General features: G+C 40.7%; 1 long non-coding RNA gene and 1 pseudogene across 1 annotated transcript; both read left to right on the top strand.

Moving 5' to 3' along the window:
* The window catches only part of LOC123240731, a 139,440-nt pseudogene that overhangs the window by 114,262 nt on the left and 10,370 nt on the right, over positions 1 to 14,808 (top strand).
* On the top strand, positions 4,993 to 13,410 carry LOC123239861. The gene is made up of 3 exons (XR_006505748.1): positions 4,993 to 5,062; positions 5,803 to 5,924; positions 13,298 to 13,410. It is a non-coding gene; the product is annotated as an uncharacterized LOC123239861 (long non-coding RNA).

The raw sequence follows: 14,808 nt of genomic DNA on the forward strand, positions 1-14,808 counted from the left end.
TTGTTATTATTGTATCTCTGCCCATATGATCACTTTCTGTATCTACAGTCCTTTGCAAAATGACCAAGATGTCCACAAACATAACAAGATTGCTGCCTCTGATTCCTATTGTTTGAATTGCTATTGGTCTTATAATTATTGTTATTATTCCTTTTTTCTGCTGCCCGTAACACTGCTACCACCTTGATTTCATTTATTTCCTTCTCATTAGCTCGAGAATTTGCCTCCTTTAATTACTTCCTAAGATTTTCAATGATTGTATCCTTGTCATCACTACTCTTGTCCTTTTCCTGGGCAAACACATATGTTGCTTTTTGTTTTAATTCATCTAGACTTAACAATTCCCAATCAGGGTAATTGTCCATGAAAAATTTCTTCAACTGGGGAACCGAATTTCTCACAAAAAATCCTTTTTACATGATCTACAGTGGTATTTTCTAGAATATTCATATTTAAATACATTTCTGCTGCCTCAATGATCCTGTCCAAAAAAGTTGCAGGGGTCTCTAGAACTGTCTGCCTGATCTTTTCGAATTTACTCCAAGAATTAGGACGCTTAGCATGCTTCTCTAGAACCTGAATCAGAGACTTTCGCGCTTGTTTCAACATACAGTAGGTAGGAACTGAATTCAGGTCCAGTTCCTCCCAAGCGACAGGCCATGGTGTCATTCCCTCCATGTTTCGTATCTCCTCTACAAACTTTGCTCTGTCATGATGTGATAAGATCTCCCCTAACATGTACTAACAATCTTCAAAGTCTGGATCATGTTGTTTCACAAAAGCTTTGAAGATCTTCACAAATTTCCCAGAGTCATCGTGGAAATTTGGGATCTTACGTTTCATATTTTCTACATCCTCAGACCTGAATCTTGTATGTTGTTTGACATGGAATACACTATATTCGCGAACAACGGGAAGATCGAGAAGAGGAAAAAGGCTAATGGGGGTTTCAGCCTTACTCTGAGCCTGCTGTTCTAGCTCAGCCTTTGTTGGAATACCTTTGCCAGAAATGCCCATGTTCACATATTCAGTCATGTTGCCAGTGTGGGAAGTACCAAGGGATTGACCAGAGAAAGAACCGTTTTGCGTACATATTTCTAAATTATCCAACTTAATTTGTAATAATCTTAACATTTTTTTTGGTTTCAGAATCCCTGAAACGCCAAGTCACAATGATTTTAATAAAATACCCAATATGATATAATATCCACCTCAACCTGTATACAGAATAACCAGTCAGAATCAGAACTGGCATGTGACATGATAGATCCAGTATGTTAATTGTTAAAATCGGTTGTGCAAATTCCAAGTCCATTATCCCTCTAAAATACCTGGGTATAACTTTAAACCACAGGTAAGGAATAGCCCTGGCACCTTTCCATAATATCACAAAAACATAGTCTATCCAGTCTTCAACCACCATTGTGCCCATCATTCCCCAAATAGACCAACTAACAACAAAATCTATTGTATTATTAGCCACTATTCTGACTAATAACAATTACTAACACAATTAATTAAATACAGGTACAATTAAACACAGCAACAGAGAACAAAACCAAAAAAAAATGAAGAAAATCCCTTTCTCTGGGGCAGCACCAAGCTTAATAGTATTTTCCCCTACCCACAGAGATTTATGAATGGCCTGGGGTCGGGGCTGAGAAGCTCTGAGCAGCTCACCACTGGTTGAGAACTCTCAGCTCTCACCCAATGGCTGAGCTCCCTCTTGGAATGTTCAAGCCCCTCTTACTTCCTTTATGAATCTAGCTGGCCAACTGTTCACTTCCTGTCTGTCTCTATTGTAAGGAATAAAATTTAGGTATTTATAGATATATATTAAAATATGTGGCCGCCAGGAATCAACAATTTAGGTTGATTCCGTAATTAAATCAGACCCAAGTCAGCATCGGGTTGAAGAGTTTATTTACAATCGGTAGGTAAAAGTAGGAATAAAGAGAAAAGTAGAGGCTAGTCCAGCCTGGACTGAGAGAGAAGAAGGTTATAAAGCTTAATAATGAAGCTGTAAGCCACAGGGCCCAACAGCCAGATAGGCAGAGTTTAGAATTGGCCCAGCTAGGCCAAGGAAGTCAGCCTAACTTACCCACGTGACAATATAGAGTGTAATCTGTCTGTGGTCTCAGGAGATGCTTCTTCTTCTAGTTCGAGACGGCAACTGCCCCCACAGGAAGTTCACTCACTTACTTAAAGAGATAGTGTCTTTCATCATTTTCCTGTGGTCCACCTCTAATTCAAATGGACAAATGGCAGTTTCTACATTGATTTGGACTGCCCAAAGGGCAGTCCCTTATTCTTGATTTGTTACTTATTGTCACGTGTGGGTAACTCATCTCCCCTCCCCACTAAGGGAGCTGAGAGTGACATCATTAGCACGCCTGGGTTGAGTGGATTTTTGACTATTAATGGGATCGAGCTAATTCTATTTACACACTATCCACCCATCTGGGTAGTGCCAAACTGTAGGAAAATATAAGTAAGGTAATGGGGTCACCAGGGATATTACAATAAACTAAGTGGTTTGTGGGAACACACTCTAGGATTTATGAGAGACTGGACCAGGGTGAAGAGACCAGAGTTTACTGGATTTCCACAGGAATGGCAGTTGATCTTAACTGTCATCCAGCTTCCACTAGACCAGAGTATAGTAACAGGCTAACAAGGTAAAAGGGACTTAGCTTTAATTATGTTAGACTAAAAGGTGGGAAAAGATTTCTATACTTAAAATCTAAAGGATAAAACCACAGGGCAATGGGAGGACTTATTCTACTCTTCCAACCTGGAATTCCCAGCTCCAGCTCCTTCTTGCAATGTACTTCCTAATTAATACTTAATCAAAATCTAATCTAATCTTCCTCACAACAGGATCAAAGGACAGGCAGTCTTTTAAAGCCTTGGGCATAGTTCCAAATTGCCCTCCAGAATGGTTAGATCAATTCACAACTCCACCAACAATGCATCAGTGTCCCTATTTTGCCACATCATTTATTATTTTCCTTTGCTGTCATATTAGTCAGTCTGCTAGGTATGAGGTAGTGCCTCAGAGTTGTTTTGATTTGCATTTCTCTAATTATAAGAGATTTAGAACACTTTTTCATGTGTTTAATGATAGTTTTGATTTTTTTTATCTGAAAATTGCCTATTCATGTCCCTTGCCCATTTATTAGTTGGGGAATGGTTTGACGCTGGGGGGTCGAAGGGGGATTGCCAGCAGTCCAGTTCCCCTTGGGGGTGGGACAATTGAGTGAAAACAGAGTAAGAACAGCCAGAGACCCAATAGGTTTGCAGTGGCTGATCTGAAGTGCCATCTGCTGATTTTAATTTGTATATCATTTTCTTCAAGATTACATCAATATGGGCATGAATTCCATTCCCACCATACATCTTATTTTTGGAGACAATGTGTTAGGTGTGTTTGACATATCTCTTGGGCTACAGTGGTGAGAACGTACAGGCCTTTTCATGGGAGACAATTTCTTCATATTTCATTCATTATTCTTTTATATTAAATTACTGTATCAAATTGGTTCTGGAAAGGGGGATTGGGGAGAACTTAGAGACTGTTCTGGTTGCTCTAGCAAGAATAGGTTTGACACCACAGGACCTTCATGTGAACCTCTGGAAGAAAAGGGAAATATGGATGGAATCAAGATGATCTGAGGTGGAATTCCACCTGAGACACTTGGTGGCTGTGAGACCCTGGAGAAGTCACTGCATTTCTGCCTTACTTTCCCCATCTGTAAAATGGAGCATCAATCCAGTAAGGTGCTTGTTATGAATCCCTGAAAGCCATAGAAATGCTAGCTGTGAGGATTTCCTTTCCTGTGGAATGAGGGATACAGAAATGCTGCCTGAAACCCAGGGAGAAGAGAGACAGAAGCTGGGCTCCAGAAGGAGGGTGTGGACAGAGGGCCAAGCTGGACAGGGCTGCTTAGGACCAGGAAGGACCAGATTCCAAGGCACTGGCCAGCTCCCTGGGGTCTGGGGCCTCCCCAGTGACCAGAGCCCAGATCTTGCTCAGGCAGTTTAACAGAGAGTTGGAGGAGCTCCTTATTCAGCCCCTCCCTGGAGCACCCCAAGACACCCCGAACTGGTGAATGCCTGATGAGGAGATGGTCCAGCCAAGCCTCAACCCTGGTCCACACACAGAGTGACATGGGAAGGTTCCCTCTCAGGCCTGAAAACACTTTTGTCCCTTTACTCATTCATGAAATTCTGTGGAAGAGGAAGAAGTTCTTTGGGATGCTTAAGGCAAAGGAAGTGCAAAAAGCCATAGACTAGATGGAATCTCCGAGCTGTGTCTGACAGAGAAATACACAGTAATTGTTTCTAAAATACAGGAATTGGGGCTTTTCCATTCCAAGGCCCTGCTATTAGGATCAATACGGCACAGGAACCATCCATCCTCCCGCCCCTAATTCAGGACAAGGACCAGCCTGTCTGCCTCAGTTTGGGCCTCCCTGAGATGAGGAGGTCGGGCTCAGGGGCTTCTTGGGTCCCTTCTCACCGGAGATCTGAGCTCTCCTCAGAAATGCTTCCGTGTTTCTTTCCATGGCCGCCTCCTATATCACAGGAAGGAGGCTGAGGAGGATCAAAGCTAAAACTGCCAGAAAGAAAACTAGAAGGACCAGCTGCAGCCTGGGAGACCCGGGAACTCTTGGTGCGCGGCCCCTCCTCCACCAGGGCTCCAAACCTGAGAAGTTAGACTCCATTTCCCAGAATGCATCTCGCATGACGTTCTCCAAGCCTTGGCATTCCCATTGTGTAAGACTCCATTTCCCAGCATGCCTGGGTCTTGGCACCCAAGTCTTGGCTCGTCCGCCTGGGCAGCCCTAGGGCATGCTGGGAATCTCTTGAGTGTTGTCTCTGTTTCTGCTGTGCTTACAGAGGTCCTTTTTGGGACTTTCCTCCTTGAGAGGGGGAGGGGAGGGAGTCGATGCAAAAGTTGCAGCTGGACCTTATGCAGTGGAGAGTTTCTGCTCTCTAACTCCTGGGGAGCGAGAAGACCCGGGTAGACCAGTTGCGGATAACTGAACCTGGGAGTTGGGTGAGGGTTGGGGGAAGGGAGAAGCTCCGATGCACGTGCAACCGGAGACGCGGGACCAGGGAGGGGTGTGTGTGGTCGGGGGAGGGGCATGTTTCTGTTTGTGTCTCTATGTCTGTTCATAACTTTAAACGACCATAAAAAAGGGACAAATACAGAAGTGCCGGTGTCAGGCGGCGGCAGTTCTGACTGGACCCAGGAGCCATGGCGGGGCTTTGCCCTCCCCCAAGAGGAGAGAACGGGCTCCCTCTTTCTCCTCCATCCAGAGGGAGCTGGCGGTTGGGGGAGGGAGTGCAGTCACAGGATGGGGGCGGGGCTGGTCCTGCCCTTCCCCTAAGATTTGAGGTGAGAAGCAGACTACGTGATCCTGCTTGGAGTGGGGGGGATGGCCGTATCCACAGGCCGTGGAAGGAGCTCTGAGTTTGGGCACCGAACAAATGCCAACACGTTTCTCCCCAATCCCCACCTGTCTCTGGTCTAGTGTATCCTGCCCCTCCCCCCATTACCCAGCAACCTCTCCTCCTAGGAGTTTCCCTCAATCCACCCTGTGAACCCAAAGCAGTTTCTAAATGGAATGAAGCCTGAGAGCAGCAGAGTGGGTGGGGAGGCTCCTTCCTGTCCTGTCCAAGGTCCTTTGCAAACCTGAGGCTCTCAGTCCGCTCCTGTGTGGAGAGTCTCCCCTGAGGCCAGGGGAAGGGCCCTGGGAGCTCCTCTGAGCCCTCCCCCTCTCTAATTCCCCACAGGTGTACACAGAGGAAGTCTCCCCACCTTGGGGCTCCCACCTTGCTGAAGGACCACAGTCTGGCCCAAGCAGAGACCCTGGAGCCAGAGGGAATGGCCCCCAGGGACCAAGAGGCCTTCCCAGGTGAGTGAAGTCCATCCACAGCCCTGGCTAAGCTATCCCCCCACTCCTCCTCCCCCCCCCCAAGCTGGAATCCAGCAGAACTAAGACCTCTGCCTTTCCCAAGCCTCCAGGGGCCCCATTACTGCTTGCTGTCACTGTGACTTCAAAGGTCACCCACAATCCCCAGCTGTGTTCTGGCAGTTTTCTAGGGCCTTTGTAGCCCCTGCCTAGTGAGCCAGCCCAGGTTCCAGACAGACACAAGTGCAGTCATTTATTCATCCACCCTTGAGTGTGACAAATTCCATCAGAGGGGGATGGTCGTTAGTCCCACCATTCCAGGGATGACCCAGGGACAGTCTCTGCTTCTGTCCTCCAGGTTCTGGGGTTTGGAGAGGTCAGTCAGGCTTGCCAGGGAGACTTTCAAAGAAGTTTGGGGTGAGATCAGGTGAGGGCACAGAAAAGAAAGGGTGGGTTTTTAGTGGAAGAAAGAAGATGGGAATTCCAGGGGAGGACTAAAAGGTCTGCTTTTCAAATATTAAACTATCAGGAACTTAGCTTGCATTAAGCATACAGAAACTTTAGTTCTTTCTTTTTCCTATTAAAATCATTTACCTTGAACCTAGTAAGATTATTTTTCCTGTTACCTTCTCAATATTTTTCATTTTGGTTCCTTTATTTTTTCTTTTTTAACTTTAAAAATTTTATTTAAACTATTTTTTCATGTTTATATAATTCACATTCTCTTCCTCCCCTCTTTCCTCCCTTCTCCTAGAGCTTGTGTTATGAGTGTTTCCTAACTCTTACAAATTATTCGTATTGTATGATATTACCAATAATTGTGTCCTATGTTGACAGACTGTTGATTTAATTGTTGAGAAAGATGACTTCTCAGAGCAGTCCAAAGACTTCTAGCTCAGGCCAATATATAAAAATATATTTTTATTGTGGGTGAAAAACTAAAGGAAGGAATAGTTAAAGGAAACAGGTAGAAAGGAAATTTTTATAATATATTGGTCACAAAACTAATTAATCTTATTCTAACCTCCCAACCAAATCTGATCCGCAGGGATCACTTTCTCCCTCAACAGAGTTGAAGCTATACTCTCTTCCTAATTTATTTAAAACCCCAAAATACTTATCTAACTAGACTATCCTAAATTATAAACTTATAAACGAGAGGAATAAATTAGGTTTCTCTTCCTTACTGTTTAGATAAAAATTACAGCTTAGAATCTCCACAGCCTTTCTCTACTCACACAGCAATCCTGCTTGGCTTACACTGGTATTGCACTCAACAATTTCCTTCACTTGTCCAGCCTGATAGATGAATTTGAGATGTGAAAAGCTGAGATTTTCTAACCTCACTGAGCAGCTCTTAGGACCGCCTTTCAGAAACAGAGTTAGCCTGAAGAGTAAAATTGACTGGATTAACTGACTCTCAATGTACTTTGGGAAAATTCTCCTTTACCCATAGACCTTCTCTGAGATTCCATTAAAATTAAAGAAACCCAATTTATTAATCTCTCTTATAGATCTACCAATACTACTTAATTCTATTTCCTAATAAACTCTTACTTAACAAATAATTCTCTACAGTTGATAAATAATTCCACTGGATTTTTCATGTATTATTGCTCCAAACCTATTTCCATATTATTGATATTTGTAATAGAGTGATCTTTTTTTAATTAATTAATTTGAAAATCTTTTCCATGTTTACATGATTCATTTTCTTTCCCGCCCCTCTTTTCTTCCCCCACCTTCAAAGCCGACAAGCAATGTTGTCACTTGATACCTATTTCCATATTATTCATTTTTGCTATAGAGAGGTTTTTTAAGGCCTGAACCCCAAATTACGTACCATTATATACATATGATAAGTGATGTCATCTGTTTTGCTTTTGCATTTCTGCTCCCATAGTTCTTTCTCTCAGGGTGGTTAATATTCTTTTACATAAGTCTTTTAGGAGTGTCCTGGCTCATTTCATTGCTACTACTAGCAAAGTCCATTACATTGGATTTTTCCACAGTGATTTACTTTCTGTTTACAATGATCTGCTGGTTCTGCTCATTTCACTCTTCATCAGTTCATTGAGGTTCTCCCAATTTATATGGAAAGCCTCCAGATCATCAGTCCTTAAAGCACAATAGTATTACATCACCATCATATACCAAAATTTGTTCAGCCATTCCCCAATGGAGGGACACCCCCTCGTTTTCCAATTTTTTGCTACCACAAAAAGCACAGCTAAAAATATTTTTGTACTAGTATTTTTCATTATTACCTCTTTGGGATACAAACCCAGTTGTGTTATAGCTGAATTAGAGAACATGCAGTCTTTTAAAGCCCTTTGGGCATAATTCCACATTGTCTTCCAGATGATTGGATCAGTTCACAACTTCACCAACAATGTATTTGTTTCCCAATTTTACCATATCTCCTCCAACATTTATTATTTTCCTTTACTGTCATATTGACTAATCTGCTAGGTGTATAATGGTACCTCAGAATTGTTTTGATTCGCATTTCTCTCATTAGGAGATATTTAGAACACTTTTTCAAGTAATTTTTGATAATTTTGATTTCTTTTTCTGAAAACTGCCTATTAATGTCCCTTGACCATTTGTCAATTGGGGAATGCTTTGATTTCTTCTACAGTTGACTTCTTTCCTTATATATTTGGGAAGTTAGACCTTTGTCAGAGAGTGTCCTAAAAATTTTTTCCCAGTTTGATGCTTTCCTTCTAATTTTGGTTGCATTGGTTTTGTTTGTACAAACCCTTTTTAATTTAATGTAATCAAAATGATTCATTTTACATTTTGTAATTTTCTGCTTTTGGTTTGGTCTTAAATTCCTTCCTTTTGCATAGATCTATCATGTGTACTCTTCTATGTTCTCCTCAAAAGTTAGAAAGAGAAACTCCATTTAAAATCACTCTAAACAGTATAAAATATTTGGGAATTTATTTACCAAGATAAACACAGGAATTATATGAAAACAACTACAAAATACTTTTCACAGAATTAAAATGAGATCTAAACAACTGGAAATAAAATAATAAATAAAACTTTAATATAATAAAAATAATTCATTTTACATTTTGTAATGTTCTCTATCTCTTGTTTGGTCTTAAATTCCTTCCTTTCACATATATCTGTCAGGTATACTATTCTATGTTCTAATTTATGTTTCACCCTTCATATTTAAGTCTTTTATCCATTTTGAATTTATCTTGATATAGGGTGTGTGGCATGTTAATCTCAACCTAATTTTTCCCATACTGTTTTCCAGTTTTCCCAGCAGTTTTTCTCAAATAGTGAGTTCTTGTCTCAAAAGCTGGGATCTTTGGGTTTATGGATCACTGGCTTACTAAGGTCATTTTACCCAAGTCTATTCCATTGATCTACTGATCCTTCTTTCTCTGACCCAGTACCAGATTGTTTTGATTGTTGTGCTTCATAGTACAGTTTAAGATCTTGTACTGACAGGCCACCAATCTTCACATTTTTTTCATTAGTTTCCTAGATCTTTTGTTCTTCCAAATGAACTTTGTTATACTTTTTTCTAATTCTATAAAAATGTTTTTTGAAAACTTGAGAAAAGGTTGATAGATCTGGCACTGAATAAGTAAATTAATTTCAGTAGGAATGCCATTTTTATTATTTTATTTCCAGTTGTTTAGATCTCATTTTAATTCTGTGAAAAGTATTTTGTAGTTGTTTTCATATAATTCCTGTGTTTATCTTGGTAAATAAATTCCCAAATATTTTATACTGTTTAGAGTGATTTTAAATGGAGTTTCTCTTTCTAACTTTTGCTATTGAGTGTTGTTGGAAATATATAGAAATACTGATGATTTATGTGTGTTTATTTTGTACCCTGTAACTTTGCTAAAGTTGTTAATATTTCCATTAGCTTTTTAGTTGATTTTCTAGGATTCTTTAAGCATACCATCATATCATCTGCAAAGAGTGATGATTTAGTTTCCTCATTGTCTACCTTAATTTCTTTTTCTTTTCTAATTACTACTGCTACTGTTTCTAGTACAATATCAAACAATAGATGTGATAATGGGCATCCATATTTCACTCCTGATCTTATTGGGAAAGCTTCAAACTTGTCCCCATTGCAGATGATAGTTGCTGACAATTTTAAATATATATTGTTCATTATTTTGAGGAAGGCTCCAGCTATTCCTATAGTTCCTAGTGTTTTCAGTAGGAATGAATGTTGTATTTTGTCAAAGGCTTTTTCTGCATCTATTGAGATAATCATGTGATTTTTGTTGGTTTGGTTATTGAGATGGTCAGTTATGTGGATGGTTTTCCTAATATTAAACTATCCTTGCATTCTTTGTATAAATCCTACCTGATCATAATGAATAATCCTTGTGATGACTTACTGTAGTCTCTTTGCTAATATTTTATTTAAGGATTTTGCAGCTATGTTCATGAATGAGACTGGTCTGTAGTTTTCTTCTCTGTTTCTGGTGTGCCTGGCTTTGGAATCAGTACCATATTTGTGCCACAAAAATAATTTTGTGAGACTACTTTGCTTATTTTGTGAATAATTTATATAGTATAGGGGTTAGTTATTCTTTAAATGTTTGGTAGAATTAACTTTTAAATCCATGTGGCCTGGGGGATTTTTTCTTAGGGAGTTCCTTAATGGCTTGTTCAGTTTCTTTTTCTGAGATGGGATTATTTAAGTATTCTATTTCTTCTTTTGTTAATCTAGGCAATTTATATTTTTGTAAATATTCACCCATTTCACCTAGATTGTCATTTATTGCCATGTAGTTGGGCAAAGTAGCTCTTAATCATTACCTGAAATTCTTCATCAGAGGTGAGATAAGTCTTATCGGGAAAATTCTATTAGCAGAAACAGTAATAAGAGAATCAAAATCTGCAAGCCAAAAATAGGTTTATTGAGAGAGGGCTGGTGAAGACCAAGACCAAAGACCCCAAACCTGAGGAGATGACCTTTTTTATGCTCAGAAATCTGATGACTGTTAAAGGTGGAGATTAATGGTTGGACAATAATTTTACGAAATTATGTGGTCACCAGTATTTATTATATCTCGAGTCTGAAATTTATTTATAAAATAGAAGGGAAACAATAAAGTAGAGAAATGTGAAAGAGGTTAGAGAAAATACTTATACTAGTCCTCAGCCAGGAGGGCTGGTAGTGAGTAACCACTGTGGCCTTCTCCAAGATGGAAACTAGCCTCTCCAGATACTAGGAAGGGAGTCAGCCCTTTTCACTCACCCAACCAAGTAGTTCAGGAGTCAGAGTCTAAGAGTTGAAGCTGAGCTCCAAGCCCAGGATCCAAAACACTGTCTCTAGTCAAGCTCTTTAGAGACTATCCCCAGAAGACACTCTCTTTAGACTATCTTCTCAATGAGAATCTGCCTCATGCTGAAGGATTTCCTGCCTTTTATGGTGGCCTCTTGTCCTTCCCCTTCTTCACAGGAGCCAATCACAGTCTAGCACTGCCCAGAGGGGCAGTGACTGTGGGATTGACTTCTCGCTTTCTGAAGCTTAAGTTCCCACCTTCTGAAGGTTAAGTTCTCATCTAAGGGTATGAATTTTCAAAAATTCATCTGTCAGATGTTTGGGAAAGGAAAGATTTTAAAACCAAGCAAGAGTTAGAAAAAATTACAAAATGTAAAATAAATAATTTTGATTATGTTAAATGAAAAAGATTTTGTACGAGCAAAACCGATGTAACCAAAATTAGAAGGGAAGCAACAAATTGGAAAAAAAAATCTTTATAACAAAAAGCTCTGACAGAGATCTAATTACTCAAATATATAGGGAGCTAAATAAATTGTACAAAAAATAAAGCCATTCTCCAATTGATAAATGGTCAAGGGACATGAATAGGCTATTTTCAGATAAAGAAACCAAAGTATCAATAAGCACATGAAAAAAATGTTCTAAATCTCTTATAATTAGAGAAATGAAAAGCAAAACAGCTCTGAGGTACCACCTCACACTAGCTAACATGACAGCAAAGAAAAGTAATAAATGTTGGAGAGGATGTGGCAAAATTGGGACATTAAGGCATTGCTGGTGAAGTTGTGAATTGATCCGACCATTCTGAATGGCAATTTGGAACTATGCCCGAAGGACATATCCAGATGTTCTGAAAAGGAGAAAGAAACAATCTTCCATGGAAAAGTTTTTGTTGAAACAGCCTCTTATGGCCTAGTACATGATCAGTATTTGTGTATGTACCATGTGCTGCCGAAAAGAAGGTATATTCCTTTTTATCCCTATTCAGTTTTCTCCAGATTTCTAATCATTTTTTGGTTCAATTTATCTAGTTCTCATAGGGAAACGTCAAGGTCCCCTACTGTTTCGTCCTTAAACTCCTTTCATTTGTCCTTTAAAAATCTGGATGCTGTACCATTTGGTGAATATATGTTGAATACTGATTTTTCTTTTCCTTTTTTTTTTTAACCTCTGTAAGAGCTGGGCAATGCCCGGAGTGACTTGCCCAGAGTCAGACAACTAGGAAGTTTCTGTGTTCAGATTTGAACCTAGGACTGGCTCTCAATCCACTGAGCTACCCAGCTGCCCCCCTGATATTTCTTCATTATCTATTTTACCAAGATGCAATTGGCTTCCTTATTCTTTTAGTCAAATCTATTTTTACTTTCTCTTTGTCTGAGATCATGATTGCTGCTCCTGCCTTCTTTGTCTTAAATGTAGCCAGTAGATTCTGCTCCAGCCTCCTACCTTTACCCTGAGTGTATATACCTGTCTCAGGTGTGTTTTTTTGTAGACAACATATAGTGCGATTCTGCCTTTTAATTCATTCTGCTTTCTGCTTCCTTTTCATGGGTGAGTTCATCCCATTGATTGGGATGTTCATCTCATTGATTATGTCTGCATATTCCTTCATTGGAGGAGAGAGTGAGCCCCCACCATCCTTGCACCCTCCCCCCGTCCTGGGGGAGGGGAGTACAGTCACAGAATGGGAGCGAGGCTGGTCCTTCCCTTCCCCAAAGGTCCAAGGGGAGAAGCAGCCAACCTGAGCCTGGTTGGAGTAGGAGGGATGCCTGTGCCCGCAGGCCATGGAAGGAGCTCCAGTTTTGGCACAAAACAAATGCCAACATGTTTCTCGCCAACCGCACCTGATGCCCCTCTCCCTGTTCAGCATCTCCTGCCCCCCCCCATTACCCAGCAACCTCTCCTCCTAGGAGTCTCTCAATCCACCCTGTGCACCCAATGCAGTTTCTAAAAGGAATGAAGCCAAAGAGAGCAGCAGAGGGGGTGGGGAGGCTTCTTCCTGTCCAGTCCGAGGTCCTTTCCAAGCCTGAGGCTCCCTGTCCCCTCCTGTGGGGAGAGGCTCCTCTGAGCCCTCCCCCTCTCTAAATCCCCACAGGTGTACAAAGAGGAAGTCTCCCCACCCTGGGGCTCCCACCCCCTGAAGGAACACTGTCGGACCCAAGCAGACACCCTGGAGTTAGAAGGAATGGCTCCCAGGACCCAGAGGCCCCCATCCCAGGTGAGTGAAGTCTATCCCTAGCCCTGACTAAGCTCCCCAAAGCTGGAATCCAGCAGAACTAAGACCTATCTATGCCTTTCCCAAGACTCCAGGGGCGCCATCACTGCTTGCTGTCAATGACCTCAAAGGTCACCCACAATCCCCAACTGTGTTCTGGGAGTTTTCCAGGGCCTCAGTAGCCCCTGCCTGAATGAGGCAGCCCAGGTTCCAGAGTCAGACCCAAGTGCAATCATTTATTCATCCACCCTCCAGTGTGACACATTCCATCAGAGCCACCGTTTCAGGGAGGGCCCAGGGACAGTCTCTACTCCTTACCTCCAGGTTCTGTGGTCTGGCCAGGTCAGTCAGGCCTGCCAGGGAGGCTTGGGGAGAAGTTTAGGGTGAGATCAGATGAGGGCAAAGACAGGAAAAGGCATGTTTTTAGTAGAAGAAAAAGAATGGGAATTCCACAGAGGGCTAAAAGGTCTGCTTTTCAAATACTATTAAACTATTAGTGTACTTAACATTCAGAAAATTTAGGTCTTTCCTTTTCCTATTAAAATGATTTATCTTGAATCTAACAAGATTATCCTGTTGCTTTCTCAATATTTTTCATTTTGGTTCCTTTATTTTTTTATTTTTTAAACTTAAAAAAATTTATTTAGAATATTTTCCCATGGTTATATGATTCATATTCTCTGCCTCCCCTCTTCCTTCTCTTGGACCTTACAAAAAATTCCACTGGGTTGTACATGTATTATTGCTCAAAACCTATTTCCATATTACTCATATTTGTTATAGAGTGATCTTTTTTTAAATTTAATTGATTAATTTAAAAATGTTTTTCCTTGTTTATATGATTCATTTTCTTTCCCTTCCCTCTTTCCTTCCCCCTTCCAAAGCCAACAAGCAATTCCACTGAGTTGTACAAATGTTGTCACTTCATACCTATTTCTATGTTATTCATTTTTGCTTGATGACTTATTAAGTTTCTTTTTCTGAGATGGGATTATTTAAGTATTCCATTTATTCTTCTTTTAATCTAGGCAATTTATATTTTTGTAAATATTCACCCATTTCACCTACATTGTCATATTTATTGCCATGTAGTTGGACAAAGTAGTTCTTAATGATTACCTGAAATTCTTCTTCATCAGAGATGAGATCACCTTGTGGGGAAAATTCTATTAGCAGAAACACTAATAAGAGAATCAAAATCTGCAAGCCAAAAAGAAATAGGTTTATTGAGAGAGGACTGGCCTCACAGTAAAGGCAGACTCTGGGGAAGACCAAGACCATAGACCCCAAGCCTGAGGAGATGGCCTTTTTTATGCACAAATCTGATGATACAGTTTCAGATGGAAGGCAGTTAAAATTAAAATAGAATGAACATAAATCTTCCAGGTTTT

The sequence above is a fragment of the Gracilinanus agilis genome, chromosome 3, assembly GCF_016433145.1.
Source record: "Gracilinanus agilis isolate LMUSP501 chromosome 3, AgileGrace, whole genome shotgun sequence".
Taxonomy (NCBI): domain Eukaryota; kingdom Metazoa; phylum Chordata; class Mammalia; order Didelphimorphia; family Didelphidae; genus Gracilinanus; species Gracilinanus agilis.